This window comes from Aptenodytes patagonicus, chromosome 1 (assembly GCF_965638725.1).
Source record: "Aptenodytes patagonicus chromosome 1, bAptPat1.pri.cur, whole genome shotgun sequence".
Lineage (NCBI taxonomy): Eukaryota > Metazoa > Chordata > Aves > Sphenisciformes > Spheniscidae > Aptenodytes > Aptenodytes patagonicus.
Genome location: NC_134949.1, coordinates 146,684,504 through 146,708,547, shown reverse-complemented (window position 1 = coordinate 146,708,547; position 24,044 = coordinate 146,684,504). Strand labels below are relative to the sequence as shown.

Genomic DNA, 24,044 nt, shown 5'->3' with positions numbered 1-24,044 from the left:
AAAGCCTGATCCACGTCAAGTAGAACACGGATTGCTACAGTCCTGTATCTCCAGGGGTTGTTCTGTCCTCAAAAAAGACAAGGGAAAAAACAACTCTTTCCCACTTAATGTAAATCATAATATAGAATCACCTGCCTACTGATGGAAAGTCACAGAATCAGAACAAAGGGAAAGAAACAGCTCCATCTTCTTCCACCACTACAAAAAACTCAATGACATGAAACAGGATGTAGAATCATAGAATCATAGAATCATTAAGGTTAGAAAAGACCTCCAAGATCATCGAGTCCGACCGTCAACCCAACACCACCATGCCCACTAAACCATGTCCCTAAGCGCCTCATCTACACGTCTTTTAAATACCTCCAGGGATGGGGACTCAACCACTTCCCTGGGCAGCCTGTTCCAATGTTTAACCACTCTTTCAGTAAAGAAATTTTCAGTAAAGAAAATGTAGGCACCCTTACACCTCTCAGCCTCCCTGCCAAGAGGAGAAAAGCACTTAAGTCTCTGTCTGGCAACCATAGCCTTGTGAGCAAACACAAACGCATCTGAAACCCGCAAGACTGTGTTTCACATGACTGTTATGAGAGCCCCTCTAAGTTGGCAGCTTAATGGCTCTGTCTCTACTGCCTTCCCCTAGGCCTCATTCCCACAGTTGTCTACATCATAAGGCCTCCTAGTAAAATCACAATTCCTTTCCTTTTTACATATGTGGGGTTTCTTTCCAACAGATAAAATAACTGTAAGTAGGAGTAAACAGGAAGAGAGGATTAAAAGGGACTACAGAGCAGTTCCAGATCATGGTTCAACCTGCCCGTAGCCCAGTCTGCCTCAACTGTTCCAAATCCTACCCCAGCTTGCAGTCTGAATACAGCCAGAATTTACTTTGGTAGCAAGGAGTAACAACAGAAAACTATGGAGAATTTATATCTAAGGTTCCCATTTCTCTTCCCTGAAATTCAATGAGGAGAAAAGTCTTTTGCTGGAAACGTTTCTTCCTCTAATTAAATTCCATTCTGGCTTATCTGGGCTGTACTTGAAACTATCAGTTTTCCCTTCTCTTGCTATCTGTTTTCAGGAAAGTTTTGGCAGTTTACCAAAATCATAGTATATAAAAAAGCAAATATTTTAAAATGTGTATCCTTTTTTACAGCCAAAATGTGACATAACAGCAATGATGGCAACTGCCACCAGCATTACTATTACATTGGGAGTGCATGAGGAGATTAAAAGAGAAGGGATCCTGTCTTTACAGGAACCTCATGAACAACCCCATTCCCTGATCTCAGGAAGCAAATGAGGCAGGGAGAGGGGGTGAGATGGATTTTTTGGGACAGAAAACTAGACTATGTTCCCTCTACAACTGGGACTTGGCACCTGCAGCCCAATCTCCCTCTTTACTACCAGATTACTCTACTGTCAGATGAACAATGAAGTCTTGTAGCTCAAGTGGCAACAGGCCATGTTGAGTCTTGAAAGTTTGACTTTAAGGTGTTTTGCAGAAGGTGTGGTAAATGTTGTACTTAGCATCATCTGGCTTTTGGTTTTCTTTTCTTTTCCTATAACTTACAATATTCTGCAAAGAACATACAAAAAATCAACAGAAAAATGAAGTCATAAAGTTGAAAAAACATTATTCATTTTTGCAAAGTTTTAAATTCAAAAGTTGAACTGAATTTACCAAAGCAATCTTACTTTGATCCCCTTACAATTTTATGTTATTAAAGGATATAATTTGAAATTAAGTTACCTGGTTTTTAACTTAACATTCTGGATGCACAAACTGGAAGAATTTGTGTTTTTCCTAAGCAACCTTAAATATGCTACTTTTTAACTTCTGTTTTATCTTTTTCATCTGAATTATACTTGCAGACTAATATAACATTAATAACAAAACATAGCACCATTCAACTCGTTATTGCCATTTGCTATACATTCTCTACAGTGCAAATTATTTTGATTGTTTCTCTCTCACCTCATCTTCTCAATTTGCTGGATGTGCTAGAGGGGAAAAAAAAAAGGTTTACTATATGCCTATCAACCTTCTGAATATATGCTATGGTGTAATAGCTTTCCCTTCATCCCTCTCCTGTTTTTGAATATTATCTTCTCTTTTAAAACTAATGTCTCTCTATTTATACTTACGTATATCCAGTTACACATTCTTATTGTAGAAAACTGATTCACAGGTTCCTTAAACAAATCTTAGACAAGTAACCACTGAGGCAAGAATTTAGCAGAGAACTCTATGTGCTGCCTTTGCACTTGATGACTTGAGGCTGTCTTCAAACCATATGTAACAGGTGAGAATGTGGCCCTAAATCCTTTTGATAAGTTTGACATATTCAAAAGATACTTGTGCAATAAATGCATTTTGTTTAATGTTTCTACTAAGAATTAAGTCAAAGGCAGAAAGTTAAATTCATTAATTATAACTTAATCATTCATTATAATTTTATTGTGTTGAATAAACTATGTAGCAAATGTTAGATAAAGGTTAAGAGTGATGATAAATTCCTGGAACACCCACAAGAGAAGCATGAGCCCCTGACATTGGATTATCTCAATCCTCAGCTAATCAACTACTCCATGTACTAACTGAATCTATTAGATTTAGAATTCTCCAAAATTAGCACCAGACAGTGTAGAATAATTAATTGAACAAGCTAATAACAAACACAAAAATAATAAAAGTCCTTAAATTTCTCCAGGGCAGTAAATCAATATGTTGGTAAATTTATTTAAACTCCATTACATGAACTAAGTTGCCTAAAATGTTTCCAGTGTCTTGGAATATTTGCTGAAGATTCTAAAGCTTCCCAAAAGTCTAATAAATCCTCTCTTGTCTCCCATCAGAGAGAGAAATTAAAAGATTTCTCTCATTGTAGGGCTATATACAAAATCATTGTTCTGTATTTAGAACATTCTGTTTTCGGCTAGACCTTGCTTGCTCAAGGCTGTCAGTCATCTTTAGATCTCCTGCCTACAATAGCAATAGGTTATATCATATGTTGTTGATTACAGGTTATAACAAAAACAAATGTATGGTTGTCATGAGTCCAGTATCTCCATTCTCTTTCCACTTATCTGGTTGAGAAGCCAATTGCTTTTGTCTGCCCTGATGTTACTTGGAAGAATAGAGATATTCAGGAGTGAATGAGTTATGAATATGTTGGCCTTTCAGTATTTTAGTTCCCAAAATCGAAGAAAGGCTACAGTTGCTTTGAGCAGAAACTAAGAGATTGATCCAGAGCCCTTTGAAGTCAATAAAAGTCCTCATGAGATCAGTAGACTGCAGAAGTTGGTCCAACTATCCATGTCTCATATTTGCTGTCTCATACTTGGCTGCAGCCTATTGGACTCATAATTTTGGGAGGAAATTCTGACAGGACACAGGTAACTATATTCAGTGGTAGTTGCTAATGGAAAATTATAAATCACACCTAAGAGCATGCTTGTGACAGCAATAACTATCACAAAGTCTCAAGTACAGCATTAAAGAGAAACATATTTTATAAGTCTCTTGCACAAAAGCAAAACTGCTGCCATTTTGCAAACCACAAGACAAATTTTACCTCAAGAAGTTGCAAGAACTGATGATATACCCTGAGTTACATAGAGAAACAAAGCTAACTCTGACCAAACTGGTATATCACATACTACATTGTAGTGTGAAGACAGTTCAGGTCCCTGAAACTGAATGTCAGAGGACTTTCTGCTGGAGCAAAGCACCCAGCATCTGGAGGGTTGAACAGCACTGCCGTGTCACTGTGCTGATACGTGTACTGAGTACAGTTCTCCAACTAACTTGGAGTTACGCATTGCACAGTGCTGCAAAATATTTGTAGAAGTACTACTCTGAATATATACAGACTCCAGAAACATACACGTGCAGTCAATATTAATATGGAGGATAATGTTAAAGTGTAAGCTCACATCACGCAGCTAAGTGGCCTGATTTTCAAAAGCTTTGAAAAACTAGTATCTCAAAAGACCCCTCCGGTGTCAAACCACTGCAGCAATAAATTCCTTGTCTTTCTTGAGCACTGCAAACTCCAAATGTTGTGTATGAGTATTTTTCAAAAAGTAATTGCCTGTTTGTAGAAAATTTTCTCACCATAGGTAACTATGCTAACAAAGATATTCTGCATGCAAGTAACCATTTGAAGCTTTTACAAATACACTAGATCTTCCACTAATATATAATCTATACTACAAACACATAAAAACATTGTGGTCTGCAGTTCTTTTTCACTCTTTTTTTCTGTTAACCTAAGATACAAATGAGACTCATAGATGGACAAGTGATAAATGCCTTTGTTTTAGTCATCAGCTGGTTTTAGTTAATAATTCAATTATTAAATCCCCTCAGTAAACATAGGACATCATGGCAAAAGCTTATTGTTGTTGTTGTTTTTTAATAGAGCTCTTTGCATTATTTTACAGAAGGCCTTAATTTTTTTTACTAATATTCTTAGAAGTTGAAACGGAACTTGGGATATTGAGAAAAGATCCTATCTATAGAAAACACAGATCATATTCCTTTGAAATGAGATTCTTGTTATGTAATCACTTCAAACATGTAGACAGAAATTGTCACTATCTGATTATCTATGCACAAAGAAATGCTACTGTTTCACTCCAGAATCCGACTGGAATGTATGCCCTCACAAAAACAAACCTCCCTAGCTGGTATTCAAGAGACAGATGTTCACAGTAAATGAACCACTACAGATCATCATTTTCTTTTTTACAATTTGAGTTTGCATTTGTTCCAATTGTTTGTTTTTTTTTTTAAATCACTCATTTAAAAAAAAAAAAGCTAGTCATAAAAGCCATTCAAGATTATCAAGTGGATACATGCAATCTTTTGTTTGGCAATAAAAACCACCAAACATTTAAAAGAGATGAAGAATTCATATATGTATACATATATATACACATATTATTTTTTATTAGCACTTGAAAATTTTTTTATTTTAAAAATAATTTTTTAACATGAGTTTCAACTAAAAAAATCCAAACATGTCTAATCCTTTAGCCCTTTTCACGTGAGAAATATTAACTGTTGCTGCTGAATTGAGAGACCTGTGCTGCAACAACTAGTATATTAGCTATTCCCTTGATTGGTACTCTTTTGTAAAATTTTAAAATAGAATTGAAATATTTGTCATTAATTAGAGTTATATAATGTGCTCAACCATGATTATAAATAATGAAGCTAGTCTTCTTCTTCCAAATTTTCATATTGCAACTAATTCATAATGCCAAAAAAAGTTTGGGGTGTAGAACATTCAGGATTGGCTAGAAATGGAAACTGCTGTTTTTATTGATGCTTTTGGAAGTTTAAATTGTATGTCTTGAGTTAAATACATTTATGCAGGCAACTCACATGGAGATTTTCCTTCTGAAATACCTATGAAATTTCCAGTGACTATATTGTGAACTTAGTCCTCTAAATGTAAGTGTTCTACATGGCACTTTGCCACCCCAAAAAATTTCAGCTATCTCCACTGTTTTCTGCTTAGCAAGACTCACAAAGGAATACGAGATGGTAGTCTAAGTCCTTAAACCTCAGCCACAGTAAAACATATACTTTATAATTATTTCCAATAGATGTTATGCCTACTATAATTTTTTTTTACCCCTTTTAAATTCAGAATAATTGAAAACCCTATGAAACACCTCCACACGCTTTTCCAAGAGTATGTCTCACACAGAATGTACTTGTAGATAACCAGCATATAAAATGCTCTTTCATCCATAAAGATCTGCATCCATCATAACTGCGTAGCTTCTATTTTTCACATATGACTAAAACCACTGAATGACAATGTTGGATGGAAGAATGAAGTTTCTTGACACCAATAACCCACAATGAACTTTGAAACACCTGCTAGCATGCAAAAGTGCAAAAAGGACAATAGTCTGATCATTCAGGCCTCTGATATGTGCAGTAATAACCTCAAATTAAGGCTAGAGCCTAGACTATCAATGGTATTCAAGCGTATCAGACATCCAACAATCCCACAGCTTCCTAAAGAAAATCTATTTGAAAATGACACAAGTGGTCAAACATCAAGAATCGTATTACCATGAAAAGAGAAGTCCTTTGTGTTAAAAGGAGACCCGTAACTTTATATAACAGAAATAATGATAAAGCACAATTGTAAGGGGCCTTTGCTTCAGAAATAACACGGGTGTCTCAGACAAGGCCTTAGAACTGGAAAGCCAACAGCATACAGTCTGTGGAACAACGTAACCTGACCAAGATCACACTTACATTCATTGATCAGGTGAAACCTGATCAAATGAATTTATTACTTATAAACATTAATTACAAGTGCTTAATCTCATTCTAAAGAAGACCTTAAAAATGGTAAATTGCATCCCAAAGACCTTATTTCTTCCCAGAAATCGCAATGAGAGTCTAGAATAACTAGTTTGCACACAACTGTCTACAGTTTGACAGCAGACCTCTGTGGTAGGCAAGATGAACCATCCCACAGGGGACCCAAGCAAGGTCTTTCCTTAAAAACTTTATAAAAATCTTACCAAGCATCTGCATATACTTCTAATAATCCTACTAGACAGTTAATCTGGTCAGCATCTGATAGTATCTAGACTGAAGGAAGAGTAACAAATGTTAAGCTTAGTTATAGTTTTTCTTAGTTACAACCAAAACCCACTGTATTTCCAAGAGATTCCGAACTATGGTACTGGTTTTCAGTGGCATCCAAGCTAAACTAGTGGTATAAAAGCCTGATTTAGGAAATCAGGGACACTGGCAGACAGATGGAGCTCTCAATGATCTGACAGAGACATCTCTCAGAGAGAGAGGCTCATTCACCAGGAGAGAAATCACTGAAATTCAGAGGCTGTTGGTGTCTCACGCCAAAATAATTTTCACTGAACCAGGTGTAGGAAAAAAAAGTCAGTGTGAAATTTTTGTCACACAGCTCAGTGCATGTGAGAATGAATTGATTATCTAACATATGTGGACCTAAAAATAAAAGACATTCCTTCCTAGCTCTCCTAGTTTGTGTAATATATTCAATAGGTATTTGATGAAAGTTTTTAAACACAGCCTTACTGAACACATAAACAGTTCAGAGCAGGAAATAGTGTAGCAGCCCTGCAAGGATCTTTCATCAACCGCTAATGAGTGAGGCATATGGTAAAATAACAGGTTTGGTTTTGTTGGGTATTTTGGGGGTTGGGGTTTTTTTGTGGTGGTGGTGCGTTTTTTTCCCAGTTCTTATATCAGAACAGTCCAGAATCTACACAGTCACAATTTTTCAGCTTCTTCAGTTCACATCAGCCAACCTCTAAGAACAACTAGTCTGAGACATTCAGACCCTGAACAACTGATCTCATGATCTAAAGTAGTTACTTGGACTATTGAGAAACTTTTGTGTTCCTTCAATGCAAAGCTTTTTCAGGAAAGAGAGGTTTAAAAATGTAATGAAAAAAATCTGCCACTGTTGAGATAATTTTGGAAGACTGAATCAGTTGGTATCCTGCTCAAGAAATTCTGTGGGCATTGCTGTTTGCCACTACAAAAGCCAAGATCATCAAAGATATCTCTGTACTCCCTGTTGTGGTACCTCAGCTTCTAATTAATTTAGCCATCTGATCCTGCAACATCATTCCTCAAAGTACAGCCTTCTGAACATGGCATTTCTGGGAATAGCACCAAGATATGACAGCAATCACTGTATGCGTTGTTAATGCCTGTGGCTAGATTTTGTATTTTGGAATACGTTGAGGCATCGGGTAGTGTGGATATCGGGTGATTCTTGTTCTTATTTACAAAGTCACAGTGCATCTAAATGTACCATGGCAATTAGTGTTTGATAAATGATGTAGTCTTAGGAAGAGAGGACACCCTTCCTCCCAAAGGATACATTATGAAATACTAGAAGTTACAAGGGGATGCAAAGTCACCTCATACTTTGAAACAGTGTACAAACACGAACTGGTTCTAGTTATATGAACATAGCAAAACATAAGGTAAATTCACTTTTTTTGTCTTAAAAGATCTAAGACTAAATAGTTTAAAATTAAAGGTGGTATACTGATATGCTATGCCTTTGCCTAGAGCAAGCTAAACAAACAAAAAGACCCTTGGAATTCTCTCCCTTTTTGAGGAAAAGGCAATATTGAAAGTTCTAAGCTATGTCTACATGATCCTAATTTTCATATCACTGATTTTAAGCTTAATGATCTAATAGGAATTTTTGATTCCTGAATGCTGTTAAGGCATGATTTGCCTCAAGTGTGCTAGCACCGCAGCCTTAGTAATGCTAAGGGTCTGCAATTTGCAGCTCTGTAAGCTTTCCCCTAAGCCATCGAGGAAGTGTTTTCCAGAGCCTCCATAGCCGTATTTTTCTTTTTCCCTTGATGTTCTCAGACTCTAGGTCTTGTGTTGTTATTCTCACAGTCTTGCAACTGCAAATCCCAATAGTTTTGTTATGGTAGGCACTTGTGGAAACAACTACCACTACAGTGAGAATGGTCCCTCTTCTGCCCACCATCCCACACCACATTACCTCTACCTTTTGTTTTTTAGACTTTAGTTTATAATAGAGAAAACCAAAATACAGTGCACAGCAAAATAGATAATAGCTATTTAAATACTTAGTAAATATTGTCCAGTAATAATTTTTAATAACCAATGTGCAACACTTGAACCTTGAACCTAATAATTACCATACTCCAATCAGCACTAATAGCATCAAGAATTAAAACAACCAATATTCACATGGTCTTGAGTATACAGTGCAAGGGGAGAAGCATGGCAAAAAAATCAACCTCGTCACCTTCATTGTTTGCACCTGCTGCACCAGAGAAAAACCCCAGAGAAAGGTGCTCATCCGGGACTCCCCACCATTGCCACCGCTTTTCCTGGACTGCCACTGGGGAGAGTCTGCCCTTCTCTTTCCTCTCTCCCATTTGGTTCCTATTTTTCTTGTGTTTTCTGCCTAAAGTAACATTCATCAGTAGACCACACTAATAAAACTCCGTGTACGTAAGCCTGTCCCAACACCCTTTGTGTATCAATACTTAGGAAAATCCAGAATGAGAATTCTTTCCTGTGTCTCTAGGCTGTCAGCCCAGGAAAAAGAAAACAGCCAAAGTCAATTTACTACCTTCAAAATGGTGGTGGATAGGCCAGAGTGACTCCTGGCATGACTTTAGTTACATGCAGATCAGAGAACCCAGAAGCATTTCCCAGTTTGAGTGCTGGAGCTATACCCTGATTCTGTATTTGGGCAAGGCTCGCATTCTCACCTTCTCCTCTCCTTCCCAAAGTGGCCATCTTGTGCATTTCTGAAGCAGGATTGAGTGGTGTTGCAGGTTTGGGGTTTTCTCAGTCTCGATACCTGAAAACCATTTCCCCTCCTACAGAACATATGCCAAATCAAAACTAAACAAACAAACAAACAAACAAAAAAAAAAAACAACAAGAAATTCATTCATTTGCTCCCCTCTTCCCCCCAGAAAACAACTGTTCTCAAAGTTATATGAAAGACTCTGGAAAGCATGTAACAGTCTAGACAAAGTCTAGATTCTTTCTCTTTTTCTATTCTGTTTATTTTTCAAGGAAAAATGTTTATGTTTTTGCAAATAAAGACAAAATATTGTTCTACAAAAAACTGAGTTCTTCAGCCAAACTTTTTATCAATCTTCTCTAGAAAACTACTTCTGGGCTGAGATATCTCCTTACATAAAATTCAGTGCTTATTTATTCATAGAAAGTATGTACTATAAATAATCAATCCTGGTGCATGTCAGAGCAGAAAAAGAAGTTGGTATAAGGTAATAAAGTAGGTTGTAGTGGATTTTTTTTCTCCTCCATTTCATTTTTCATCTTCCTGTACATGAAAATTCTACCTGTCTAAATACAAAACCTGAGCACATAATGGAATTTAGCATGGATTCAGAATTTAAAACATTTCCACCTGACTTTAGATTCTGATAAAACAAAATCCTCCTGTTTAACAAGAATCATCTAAAGAGGACAAATAAATTTAAAAGATAATTTTATCTCTAAAAATAATTTAAGTTCTAAGCTTATTTACACATAGTAAAATGTGTGTCGTGTTCAAGAATCTCATTTTCATCACCTCCTGCCATTCACCTCTATCCTTGTCTTAACTTTTCAGAGTCACAGTGTCAAGAAGGTTAATGCAGTTACATGAATTTGTGATGGACCATTTCACTCACATTCACTAGGGCAAACACATGTGGCTGGCTGGTAAACAATTTACTCCACAGAGAACAAGTTCTTCTTAGCTGAAAAGAGAGCCTGCCAAATTAAGACATTAAAGGATGAGATGTTAGCTGCAAAAGAAGGACAAAAATCCTGGAACCTGACTATCTTTTTTTAAGCACTAAATTAATACTTCTAGACACCCAAATATTAGGCACAGTGCCCCTGAAGACGATGGTATAAACCAATGTAAAAACAGTATAAATGAGATCTTAGTCATGCTTGTAATCTTTTAAATATACAGCTCACAGCGAGTGAAGAAAAATGTCTCTTAAAAGTGATGATGTATGCATTATGTCCATTTATGCGTATAGGGGAAGCTTGTTTATTAAGGACATGAAAGGAAGTCTATTACTCTGCATACTCTGAGGAAAAACTGATTTCTTCTGGCTGCTTTGTATCTCACCAAAGTTCTCCTATTTTAAAAGATGACATTTTGGGCTAGGCAGAGGTACATCAATTCTATTTTGTTTTAAAAAGTGATCAAAGAAAAGATTTTTAACTATGGAATATAACTTAGATGTGAGTACAGCAGCCCCTGCACAGACTCTTCATGCACTATTACATTAACATCTTTGAGTGATGTATATGAGTAGGATGAAGATACATTTTACTCTAATTTCCTCCCCGCCCCTCCATGCACCAGTGACAGAACCATCAAAACCCACATAGTTTGTTAAGCCTGCCTTTATATAACCCCAGGTAAATTTCTCCACATTCTGCATGCACTTCTCTGCAAGACTAATTTCTCCCAGGAACTGCAGGTTAATAGTAAAATCACTGGGCGGGGGGAACCAACAACAAACCAAAAAAGAAGAAAAAACCGAAACCAACACCCAAAACCCCCATGTATTTGAAATGAAACAGAAAAGATGATTTATTATAATTCTTGGGGAAAATGGGATAAAACCAAACAAACAAACAATCCTAAATAGAAATATATTCAGTGATGATACCACTGGATATGGTTTCCTTAAAAAGAAATGGTGATATTTTAATAAATGCTTTAATTGGACAAAAAATATTTTAAAAGATTATTAAGAAGACGGACTCAATTTCAAGAGTACGATCTAGATCCCTACAGAGTGATGATGATACTAAGAATCATATTTTTACCCTAATTCATATAGTGAATATATTGTACCCCCTCAGACTGAACCAAACTCTCGTGTCCAAAAGCATCACCTTCTCTTGTAAGTCTGCCTCGACTCATACCCTGCTATTATAAGCTCTCCAGAATCCAGTATTTGAACTGTCACTCCTCTTACTACTCTTTCTATGCTCTAGTATGTCTACTGTCATCCTTTTCTTACATTCTCATACTGTTTCTTTAGTGAGCACCCTGTATTTGTTTTGAGACTCTACCCCAACTGCAACTGACTTCTTACCTCATCCCAGTCACTCTTTTTCCATTAATATTCTTTTTCTGTGAAAGCTAATCATGTTAAACTTCCTTTGAAACTGGTAATCTGTCTGCAACTCATTGCCTGTTTACAGTCTCTGACTAGGATGGGCGTCTTGAGGCAATGAGAAGTAAGAGAAGGAAAACACTACAACACGTTAGGGATGATGAATAAGAGAAGGAGGGGTTGGGTCATTTAAGAAGCATCCTCATCTTGCACAGAGGTAAGAACTGGAATATGCAGCCTCCTCATCTTAAGACATAATTATGCTCAGTGCTTAGCTTTCAGGCCTTAAGAGGTAGAAGTGGTGTTACAAATGCCATCATTGCTATTAAGAAACTCATGAATTTTCTTCCAAAATGGAACTGGACCATCTCTCCATCATCCTTATCGATGCCTCTGGCTCCAGACAGTATCTTCTCCAACTTCACAAGTTTGGGTTCCTCTTGAATAAACCAGCTCTAACTGGTTTCAGAAAGCAGTGAAGTATCAAGCCTAACCAAACTGCCACCCTCCAGGGGCAAAGAGAAACTAAAATCTACCACAGAAGGATGTTTCTGTGAAGTGTTATGGTCCAGTGATCATTTACTCATATACCAAATGCAAGATTTATTTAGCTTTCCATTCTTATCTAGCTAATAGCTACGAGAATTCAACACACTACCACTATTACAACTGCTCCCATCTCCTGTCCTTTCTACAACATCGCTAATATATCGCTATTCTATATTCTATATATAATATATCGCTATTCTATATTGCTAATATAATTTCTAATGCCAAAACATTGAAATCCTTCACAAAAAGGCATTCAAATTCAGCATAACAGAACTGCTAATGTGAATCACCCAAGAGATAATGGGGGTTTTGCTTTAGCTATTGAAGCCATCGTCATCATATTGACCAGTATTACACCTTTAATAAGTCATGAATGGAAAAAAGCACTTGACAGGATCTGGGATGCTAAGACAAATGGCAAAGTTACAGGAAAAGAAAAAACAAACAGATGAACAAAAAAAAAAGTTGCAGGAAAGGCAGAAATAGAGAAAAGATCCTAACTACGTGTTCTAATGTCAGTTTTCTGAAGCCAAAAGTCTTAGACAAGGTGGATTTCGGCAGGAGGACACTTCACTAGAACATCTTATTTCCAAAGCAAAGAGGGAAAGGAAAATACAGACTAACATTTCCAGGGAGAAATATTTATTTACTACACTATAGTGCAAATGAAGATGGGCCAGCTTTTCTAGTGGGGAACTACTTTTGCTTGTGCTTGCATGCCACTCCATGACGATAACAACTCAATGGAAGATAATGGTACATGCTAACTGCACCATTAACCCACTGCATTTTAGTAACATCTCACCTCTGCATCAGATCAGAGCAGACAAATCAATGCAGCATGCCTTTCACAGTCCAGTAGTATAAAAATCTTACTGACCCTTCTAATCTACTCTGTTCTTTAAATGTAAGTGCCAGCTGGTCTGCATTATCAAATTCCTAAGGCACTGTATCTGAAACATTATCTGTATGTAAAGATGACATCAAACCAATATAAACACTAAGCATTTTTCTTCAAAAGCCGTAATTCAAACACAGTTCAGCTACAAGATCTTGAGAAAAAGAAAGACATAATAAATGCAAGATTAAACAAAGTAATATATTTTGTTAATAACTGTTAACCTGTTCAGATTGAAGCAGTAAGTCCACCTATCCTGCACTATAACTTGTGCCCCTGAACTAAAGCAAAGTATTATCGCAATGAGCATGAAATTAATATGCTAGCTCTTCCCTAAGGACATCTCCTCCAGCTCCAAGACTAATTTCCAGTTATGCCAATTGCTATTCTTTAATCTGTCAAAACCAGTGGATCTGCATCATCTGTCCCCCAATTCACCACCTGCACATTGGAAACTACACACACGGAACATTTCTAATTCAGGCAGCAGACCTACTGCTGGCTGTGTTAATACAAATTCACAGCCATGGGAGCCACAGCTCATCTGTCCAGCTGTGCATAATTTGCAGAAAGTTCTACTTCCCCTCACGCCATTGTGTACTGAGAACTTATCTTTGCTTTCATGTAGATGATGTAAAACGCAGTTGGCAGACATTATAGTTCCACTAGTGATAGAGATATCTTTGGCTTGGGAGACTCCAACCAACAAATCAGTGACTATGTACCTGACTGAGAAGCAACACTTTGATTGATGAATGTTGTCTTGAAGTACTGCATTGAACCGTCTGCTCTAAAGCTTGGGTGAAGGGAACATTTCATGCAGCAATAACTCACTAGCTGCTTCCTCTGGTTGTTGCTGAAATTTTTTTCTTTATTTGCCTGAGACATCCCATGAAATTCAGATACAGTCCTATTACTTTACAAACTTCAGAGAGTTTTGGTAATAGCAGATGTACCAAAGATTCACATGGGCTTCACCTCTCCTTCCACAGTTGCTCTGGAATCCAGGAGAGGATTTTTGTCCTTTTTTGTCACAGTTGCCTACAAAATAATGTTGAAATCTGTGATCTAAAAACAGTACAAGTGAACATCCAGGGAGATAACATAACAATATTACAAAGCTAGTTTGGAGATAAAGCAAAAACGGTGTCTTCAGCACAACCATAGCTAACGAGATGACTGCATGGAAAGGTGTACAAACTGGATGTAGTAACCAAACTCTATCAGTTTGGTTGCTAACATGTACCCAGCTTCTGTCAAAAAGCAAATCCAAGAAACTTCAGGAAGAAACCACAGATAGTAACAAGTCTGTACAACCATTTGTCTTTATAAACACAGTCACCAGCAGAGCATGAGTTGAGAAAGTACGTGCTCCTACATCATCTAGGATACTTTTCTAGTGTGCACAATCATCCACACCTGTAACAAGATCTTCAAGGAAGGGATGAAGATGCATTATTTTTCAGAGCTGCTTTCTTTTTTTTTACTTTTCGAAGGTTTGAAGGCAATTTCATTAGCAGAACTTAACATGAAGTTGGCAGAAAACTTTTAAGCTGTATGACATTGCCAGTTCTATGTAAATACTCCATATAATTCTATCCAAATACTTCTTACTCATAGGACCTGACCAAAAAGCCTTTTGAAATTAACAGGAATCTTTACACTGAATCCAACAAGAACTGGTCCCATGACACTAATTTGTCAATGGTCTGCTTACACAAGTCTGTTAATATTAATGGTCTATGCTACATCCAATAAGAAAATGAGTAAAAATGTATTGTACGTTAGACAGCGTAAGTCTTATATCTTATATGGTCCCATATGAATAATATACTAATTTTGTTTACTTGAAAAGGCAGATCTGGAAATCTTTCACAGCAGATCAGAAGAGGCAGAACCATATATCAAAGCATAAATATATTCCCTATATAATTTTCAGGTAATTTGCAACATGTTCTGTATATGCGCAGGTGCTCGAAAGAGGTATTTCATGGATAAGAGATACAGATTGGTGGAGTAAAGTAGTAGAGAGAAAGTAAAAAATGTTCTATTTATTTTCAGAAAAATAATTTTCAGATGTCTAATTGTAATATTGATAAATTTTGAGTAATTCCTGGCTCTTTTTAATAGCAGAGTTCCACGTAGTGTCTGCAAACAACTTTATTTGACAGATGAAAAACTGGCTAGCACATCTACCTGGCAAGCATTATGGAAATCTTAAAAATTAAGTCTAAAATCAGGACTACAAAAGTCAGCATGAAATGAAGATAGAGAAATAGACACGAAGAATCTGGTTCCATTCCAAATTCTTTATTTCAAAATGAGGCTAGCAGCTTTGTCCTTGTTTTATTACTTTTGGATGGATAGGAAGTAGGGCTGTTATATATGAGAAGTCAAAAGTATGACATATAGTATAGTATTTGTTTATTGGAATAGAACAAATAGGTATTTGGAACTGATTACTGCACAGTCTGGTTTGGAATTAAAAAAACCCACCAAAAAGAAGAGTTATTGAAGTTCGTCCACTTACTTTCCACCAGAGTTCAAAAGCATAAAAGAAATCCTGTTACAGAAAATATAACTAATTTATCTGAGCCCCCTCCATAGTATTTCTAAACAGTTTTTTGAAAGAAGACTTTGTTGCCATTAAACTGAGTATTTTTTCACTAAGGGTCCAAACTGACTTTAAAACATAAAGATATAAAGAAGCTTGATCGCCAACCCAGAGATGTCTGGCAACAATATCACAAGATCACCACATGATGGCACTGATCAACGTGGCTGGGCGGTCTCATTTGGAAAGACCACTAACTTGACAGCAACACTACAGAGCACAGTCCCAAGAGTTTGAAAACCTGTTCCTTCCAGGTCTGTACTGGGCCTGTAACTGACCGAGACACTACAGCAACAGGCATTTTCAAAATAATCAAGCCATTAGACCACTTCAAGCAACACTTCGGGACAGAAATCCTATTCATGATTGTCCTCTTCCATTAGACCTCCCCTAAGTGACAGTGACTACCTCCACTTGGAGGACAAAGGAAAGGTCTTACCTCTGGACGCATTTGCACTGAGAAGCAGCAGGCTATCTAGTTTTGTCTACTGCATTCAACAGACGCAAATCTGAAAGATAGTTAGATGGAAGTTTGCTACCATTAAATCATGCCACTACTATTTCATCTGTCATCTATCATGGTGAAATATTGAGGTGTCTTAGTCTCAATGATTTGTGTAACTAAATCTCAAAATTATTTATTTTTTTAAAAAATAAATTCATATGCAAGTAAATAAAAATGAGCTAATTCCTTCTATATATGAAATCATAACAGCCACTGCAGAATTAGCTATAGTTGACTGTTGGCTAATCTAGGAAGAAAACCAAACATTTTATTTTACAAATCTCTTCTATAGTTATATTTCATTATTTCATTATTATGAAATTATTACATTCTATCTAATAAAAGAATCATTCTTTAGTATGATTGTCTCAATCTGTACGCTATTTAAAAATAGTCCCTCTATAAGCAATGAAAAAGAATTATTTTAAAGGAAGTTATTTGAATAACAGCAAATTATGACGGCTATGTACTCCTCTAGTTTTCAGAGTGAACTGAATCGGTCCACTGTGATACCGTCTCAAATATTTTTTTCTATTAAGAGTGCCGTTCATTTTCAGAGCTTACCTCTCTTGAAAGGCTTAGCCTCCTCATCAAGTTGCAAATCTCAGTCAGCACATAAATAACAGAAGACAGACAAGTATGGAAAATCCGAACCCTCTACTGAAGGTAGTCAGTGGCATACACTTACTGAAATACGTCCTATGACACTAAGTGGTGTGTGGGCTCGGCACAAAAGGCAGCCGAAAGAAAGAACCATACATTGTGACATCAGTGACTACAATTTATTTTTAGATTCTTACAGTACAAATCTGAGCATTCCTAGCTAGGGATCGTTCCAGCAGCTAGGGATCGTTCCAGCATGTGGTCATGCATTCAGTTTGAATTATCCGTGCCACTGGTAAAGCTCCACTGCAGATCTCACAGGAAAAGCTAGTGTTCTACAAGGGATGCTTCTATTCAGATCCTCATGCGAGCTATGCATGCAAGCCATAAAGTAATCCTGTTTCATATACAGCTTATTTTTAATGTCAGAATTCATCCCCATTAGTTTACATGGGTTAAAAAGGGATATTTACCTGTAACATCCCTAGAATAATTTCCTACTTTTTAAATTTATCCTCTGCAAGCTGTCTATAAATTATATTTTTCAATGTTCTCTTCACAACCCTTATATCTATTTTGAGGTTTTGAAACATTGACTAGCATTGTGCCCTCATTGCAAATAATTTTCCAAGAGTATTACCAATAAAACTTGGTTTTCCTCCACTAGACAGCAAGGTGTTTTTTTTCTTTGGTGTTTGGGGTTTTTTTTATTGGTGCTTTTTATTTTTTTTCTTTCAAATCCAATCTGGGGACTACTAAAACAAATACAATGAAAAGTAGAGAACTATTAAAAGGCGACAGAGTTGAGTACATAACCCTGTCAGGTGCGAGGATCGAAATGGCTCACAGCATAAATGCTTTACAAACATTGCTTGAGCGCACCTGAGTTGAACTGTGACAGAGGATAGCTGCAGTTGGACATGAGACCCTTACATTGATTTGTGCAGCTCATGTTTATGTTTTGGGTTTTTTTAAAGACTCACAGCCTTATAATTCAGTGCACATAACTAACCAATCTTACTCATGCAGAAGAGATCTTGAGTCTCCATGACAAGTCTTCAAGTGACAGAATGACTAAATTATATGCTGGCTATAGCATGATGCTTATTCCCGTCCTACCCAGGTGGAGCTGTTCTTTACACTGTGATTCAGCCATCAAATAGCAGCATGCGTGTTTGAAAGGCCAAGAGGAGGCTGTATTGAGAACCTGTCAAAAACAAATGTGCAAACCTCTGTGCAGCAGTCAGTAAATGTTCCTTGAATCACTCTTTTGTTAAAAAAAAGCCAAACAAATCCTTGTTTCTGTACGAGATCTTTAATACAAAGCTTCAGTTAAACAGCTTTTCTTTCTGCCTTTTGCCTTCATCTCTACGTGACAGGTCTTCAGCTGAAGGATGCCTATTAAGATTGACATTCTTATCAAATGTAAAAATTGTCAGGTGAATGATCTGCCCAGGAACATGGGATCAGCTAAAAAGATAAAAGTCTTTTCATAGAATAAAAAACATATAGGGTAGCACAGCGTCTCCAGTAAACCTACCGGCTTTGTCACTTGTCCTAATTTAATCCACTTGGCCTGTTTCATTCACGCTGAGGCTTGCTTTTGTTTGCTTGCATTGTGATGCCTTTAAAAGAAATGACACTTCATCACTGACCACTGCACTTTGCTGATCAAGAAAAAACAATGGGAATTTTTGAATTTACAGTCTACATATTTGTGATACAGAAATGCATTTTAAAAGAATACTAGGCAAGTAATCACTCCCTCCAGAAATGCAGAAGGAAGAAAATGTATTTTCTTGTCTACGTGAATGTCCTCCAGTAGAGACCAAATCTAAGGGCCATTAAATTCAATGGGGAAAAAAAAAAAAAAGAAAAGGATTTGAGTTAGCTTTGAATCAGAATCCTCTTGAGGACCGAGGCGTTTTGGATGCCAAACTGAATTTCAGTTTTAGTACCTGGTACAACTTAATAGGTTGTACTTGCACATAGCATACCAACAATAATTGCATCTCTATCATATACAGGCATATGAAAAGAGAAGAGAGAGAGCAGTAGCAGCTGTATTTATACACAAAGGGGTAATAATTTCAAGATGATAAAAATGAGTAGGTCAAAATTAAATTTCATTTTATATTATTCTTAGAAAATTACATGCCATCATAGATCTTGCTGGTTGAGTTACCAGAAACTGCATGGCATGTTTTCATCTTCTCAGTCTTTAATGATTCGTTGGAATACGATTCGTAAGACAATGCATGCAACCCCCTACTCAGTAGCATAAGCAAAAAATATTTGAAATGTCCTGCCTTAACGCACATCTATATAGGTGATATTAAAAGATCTAATATCAAATGTGCATTTTGTAAGTAAAATGAAAATAAAACGCAGGGTTCGTTTGACAGACAAAATCAGCTCACTTTTACAAAGCAAAGTTGTGTTCTTATCTAGGAATTAAAATTAGTGGAAATAATTACTTCTTTCCTTAGGGTGACAGAAAATTACTATATTTCTTTAGTGCTAACAGAGGATTTATACCTCTAATAATTAATAAACTTGTGTCCCATGGGATGTGGGGACATTTATAAAATATCTAAATTAGCAGTTATATTTATGTTTTAGGAGGAGAAAAGTATCAGAGATTGCCATTTTGGCGTAACTGTTTGTAAAATCATCCAGTTAAGCTTTGCTTTCTGATCACCTACTTCTAAACATGCATATAGGCCCTTAACATTATCAATCATTTAAAAACAGAAATCGGTCTAGAATTTTATAGGCGGTTGCTTTCAACACTGATCAAACATGGCTAAAGAGTTCTTTTTCCTTTTTTTCGCTTTTCTTTTTTGGAGGTGGCTTGTTTTTAAACGCAAGACATCTAAACTCGCACGTGCCTTTCTGCCATCCTTACGACGAGCAGTACCTCCACAAAGCCTGCAGATGCAAAAAGCTGAACACGGGCACCTCGCACCACAGGTTAAATGGCAATCACCCCTCTCTGCTCGCTGCCTGACCGAGGCTATCACAGCCCAGACCGGCACACTCGATCTGCCCAGCCGAGCGCCGAGGGTTCGGTGGGCACCGAGGGAGGGAACTTCGCATGGGAGCCTGCCTTTGACGGAGTTTTGCGCCCCTACCTCCACTCCCGCACGTTCTCCCACCCCACACACCCCCCCCCCGCTCTCACCCCCACCCCAATCCGGATAAAAACCACGAACTCCCCTTCACACCCCCGCTCTTGGCCCGCCGGGCCCTCGCAGCGCTGCGGGGGCGGCCGCGCCTCGCCGCCGGCGGGCCCCGCGCGGACGCCGGGCGCCGGCGGGCGCGGGACGGCCCCGCGGCGGGGCGCGCGGCGCTGCGGCGCGGGAGGCGGCGGGGCGCGCGGCTGGAAGGGCGCGCGGCTGGAAGGGCCCGCACCGCCACCTGGCGGCCGCGCCCCGCCGCTGCCGCGCCCGCGTCCCCCGCAAACTTCGCTCCCCCCACGCCGAGCGCCCAAACCGGCCAAGTTTCCCGGCCGCGCCGCCATCTATTCTTAGCCCCGCTCAAGGCACGACGGCGGGACGCCTCCCCCCTCCCCCCCCCCGCACCGCGACCCACCACCGCTCCCCGCGCCCCGCTCCGCAGCGGCTGCGCGGGGGCGCGCCCTGCTCGCACCGACCCTGCGCGCCCGCGGAAATGGGGTGGGGAGGGGTGGGGGGGTTGAACGGCGGCTGCCCGCGTTCCCCCCCCGCTGTCTGACGGGCGCCCATCGGGGCCGCTGCAGCGGGGCCGCCCCCGCTCCCCGGGGCGGTGGGGGGCTGGCGGCGGCCTTTTCCCTGGAGAAGGGGGCAAAGCCGCGCGGCCGCGGAGGCGCCTCGCCCGCCCCCGCCCCAGCTTTGCAGAGAAGCCGATTTACTGTCGAGCTCGGCGGGGGGGGGGGGGGGGGGGAGGGGGGGGTAGTGGTGGTGGTGGTGCGTGTCTTTTTTTTCCTTTCTTTACTTGCCTCCCCCCGCCGCCGCTCCGCGCACGCTGGCTCTCCCCAGTGCCAGTCCCCGCTCCATCACGTGCGGAAACCCATGCCCATCACAAAAGCGGGCATTTTACCCGAGTGCAGAAAGGAAAGAAAGAAAGAAAGAAAAAGAAGAAAAGAGAAGGGGGGGGGGGGGGGGAAGGAAAACCCACCACGGAATAGCTAAAGCCAAAGCGGGTGAACCGCTTAATCCAAGAAGAGCCAAGATTTCCTCTGAACAGCCGCCTCCCTTGTTCTCCCCCCCCACTCCCGTCCCCTTTTGCTTTTTTGTGGTTGTGGTGGTGGCCAGGGAAGCGGTTAACCAAAAACCTACGTGTTGGTTTTGTGTTTCCCTGAAAACCACAGGCGCACACAGAGCATGAGGTACCGCTCCTGCCCCTCTCCGCTCTTGCAGGAAACTGTGGCTTCGCTCTTTCTCTCTCTCTCTCCCTGTACTGCAGATATTTTTCCCTCCTCTTCTCCACACTCTTCTGTTTATTTGGCTGTAAGGCAGAGCTACTTTGTAAACATCTCACACAGAACCCTAGAGCCTTTCCAAATAGCTGATTGCAGCAAAATGCCTCCAAACAAATTATGGTGCAAGGGGGATATAGGGGCGAGACCGAAGCGGATAAAAAAGAAATAAATTTGCATAAATATGCATATGTGACAACGAGATCGCGTATGATGGTGGAGATGGCAGAAAGAAAGTATCCTTTTATCATGATGGGAAAAGTAAAAGCACAGACGACTGCAGCAAACTGCTCGTCCTTTGCCAGAGTACCAACTGCAACACCTCTCCCTCTCTCCCCCACCCTCGCCGAAAAAAAAAGGGGGGGAAGCAACAGAAAAAATGAAAATGAACACTCAAACGGCAAATCCAGTACTCCTACCTTAACACTGGAATAGCTGCAGAAGCATGGGGGTCTTTTTTACACAGCCAGACTCTTTCAGGAAATCCTCTCGGGCTATCATGCAGCCGGGATTATTCACACACGGTTCCTGCTCTCCTTTTTGGAATCCAACGAGATTCGCTTCTCCAAAGGAATGCAACGACCACGAAGGGGGGGGGGGGGGGGGGCGGTTAAAAATAACAACAAGAAAGACAACAACACTGGATCTGAAGGAAACTCGTGTTCTCGGTTGTAAGCGACCTACATTCAGGCAGAAAATTCATTGCAATCAGTGCGAGAGGGAGAGTTGGGTCTGCGAGTAGGAGCTGTGATTGCCTATGCAGAGAGACCGAGCCGGGGAGAGACTGATCTGCAAGGCAAGGCGAGCTGGGAGAGAGAGAGGGAGAGGGGGGGAAGAGAGAGCGGGGGGGGGGGGGGGGGGGGGGCGGGGGGGTGAGGGGGGGAGAGGTCCAGGCTGTACCAGGCGCTCTCCTCCTGCTATTGGACCAAACTGAATGAAATTTACAAAGCCGGCAGCCAATAGCTCTCCGCAGTCAGCCCCATCGCTACAGAAACCGTATCTCCATCCATCCGCTGCCTCTTGCGAGGAGCGTCGCATCCCCGCGCGAAGCGGCGGTGGCAGAGCCGGGCCGGGGGCCTGTGGGGCTGAACAGGTGGGCATTTCGCACATGGAGAAGTAAACCTGTGCGTGTGTGTGTGCGTGTGTGTCGGGGGGGGGAGAGGGGGGGTTGTCACACAGTCAGACTGCCGCTCTCCCTGCTCCATGATCGCATACAGCGAGTGCAGTCTTTGTTAACCCTTTAAAGCTGCAGTTTCTGCAGCACCAGCCTGTTGTTACCATATTCTCCCATGTGCATTTACATGGAGCTAACAGTGTAATTGCGTACCAACCACTGAAGCATTTTGTTCCTCTTCCCCTTCCTCCCATACAAATATAGCAAAGTAGACAATTGCCCAGTGCCCAATTGTTTTAAACAGATTTTTTTTTTCATAAGCGGACCAGTTATTTAACATCCGTATTTTAGTTAGCTAACCACTGTTGTGAAGGTCAAGTGTAATGGCCAAAGAGGGGGCCCTGTGGTTATTGCTAAGTGCTACAACACAGGGTCTCTGGTTCACTTCCTGTACATAATTTCAGATTGAGGGTGGTGTAGCATATATGTGCTCAGGCCTCCAACAGATGTTTCATTTCACTCCACAGCATGTTCCTTTCATCAGTTTAATAACAGCACTTAACATTACCCAGAGCATGAGACTCTGAACTGAGACCAGGTGAGGACTGGCCGAGTTCTCTGAGAACACAGCAGAGAACAAAATAAAGGGGTCTTGAAGATCTTTCCATAATTTGAACCAAAAATCATATTCATGCCTTGATGAGACTTCCTGCCACAAGACTTAGACTTCATAAGCTGAGTCTCTGACATTTTCAAACACTGAAAAAAAAACCAAAACAGCAGCTCTTCTTTTCTAGATGCTTTGTTTCTACCACCACGTCAGATCCTCAGAAGAGAGCAGATAGTGCTTTGTTTTCTCAAATCTGAATTCTGGCTGTGATATCAGGCTTATCAATCACTGCTATGCTCTCCTGTTTCAAGTGGTAAAGGAATATATACTATCTGATTTAAAAGATACCATCTAGCAGACAACAGTAGGCCTGTTGTGTTTGTTCTCATACAGTGTTTCGTTACATGGTATGAGGGATACTTCCTTCAGTATCACTTAGGAAAGCATGTTTTGTTTTTGACTTGTAAATCTAAGTACAGGTGTAATTCACTGACTTAAAATGTTTTAAACAATGCAATAGCTGCATTAAACAACTTATTTGTCAGTGAAATAATTATTTTTATATTACTTAATTATATGTTTTGCCTTACTTAAGTGACTCTAGCAGCAGGTGTTCATGCAAGTGAATTTTCCTGCTTTTGTTATTTTAATAACGCACCAAGAATGTGCAACCAATCATATTGCTTGACTGAGTGAACATTTTGACACATTTAGAAAAGATGTCATCTTGCACTGCCATCTGTCCCAAATTTTGCAGGACAGTCTTTATTTTGATGAGTATGTCATGCATTTTATAAGATAAATTTGGAGGATATTAAAGTATGCACTAGTCAATCTGAATAATGATCTCCCACCTGTGTTGTAATATCAGGAGGCAATTTATTACAGGTGACCAAAGGATCATCTCTAACGTTTGCAACTATGACACAAATATTCTCAAACACAGCAATAAAGCTAAACTTTCCATAGACTCTACGCAAGTATATGATCAAAGGATTTAA

General features: G+C 39.6%; 1 protein-coding gene across 3 annotated transcripts in view; it reads right to left on the bottom strand.

Moving 5' to 3' along the window:
* Positions 1–21,920, bottom strand: part of NLGN4X (neuroligin 4 X-linked) — a 197,596-nt gene extending 175,676 nt beyond the window's left edge. For 2 of the 3 annotated variants that reach the window (XM_076358041.1, XM_076358065.1), the window contains exon 1: positions 21,739–21,920. The gene's annotated coding sequence lies outside the window, so the exon portion shown is untranslated. Of the gene's footprint in view, positions 1–16,191; positions 16,211–21,738 lie in introns of those variants that run through there. The other variant, XM_076358048.1, reaches the window with a different exon arrangement.
* Between the last annotated feature and the right edge of the window lie 2,124 nt (positions 21,921–24,044).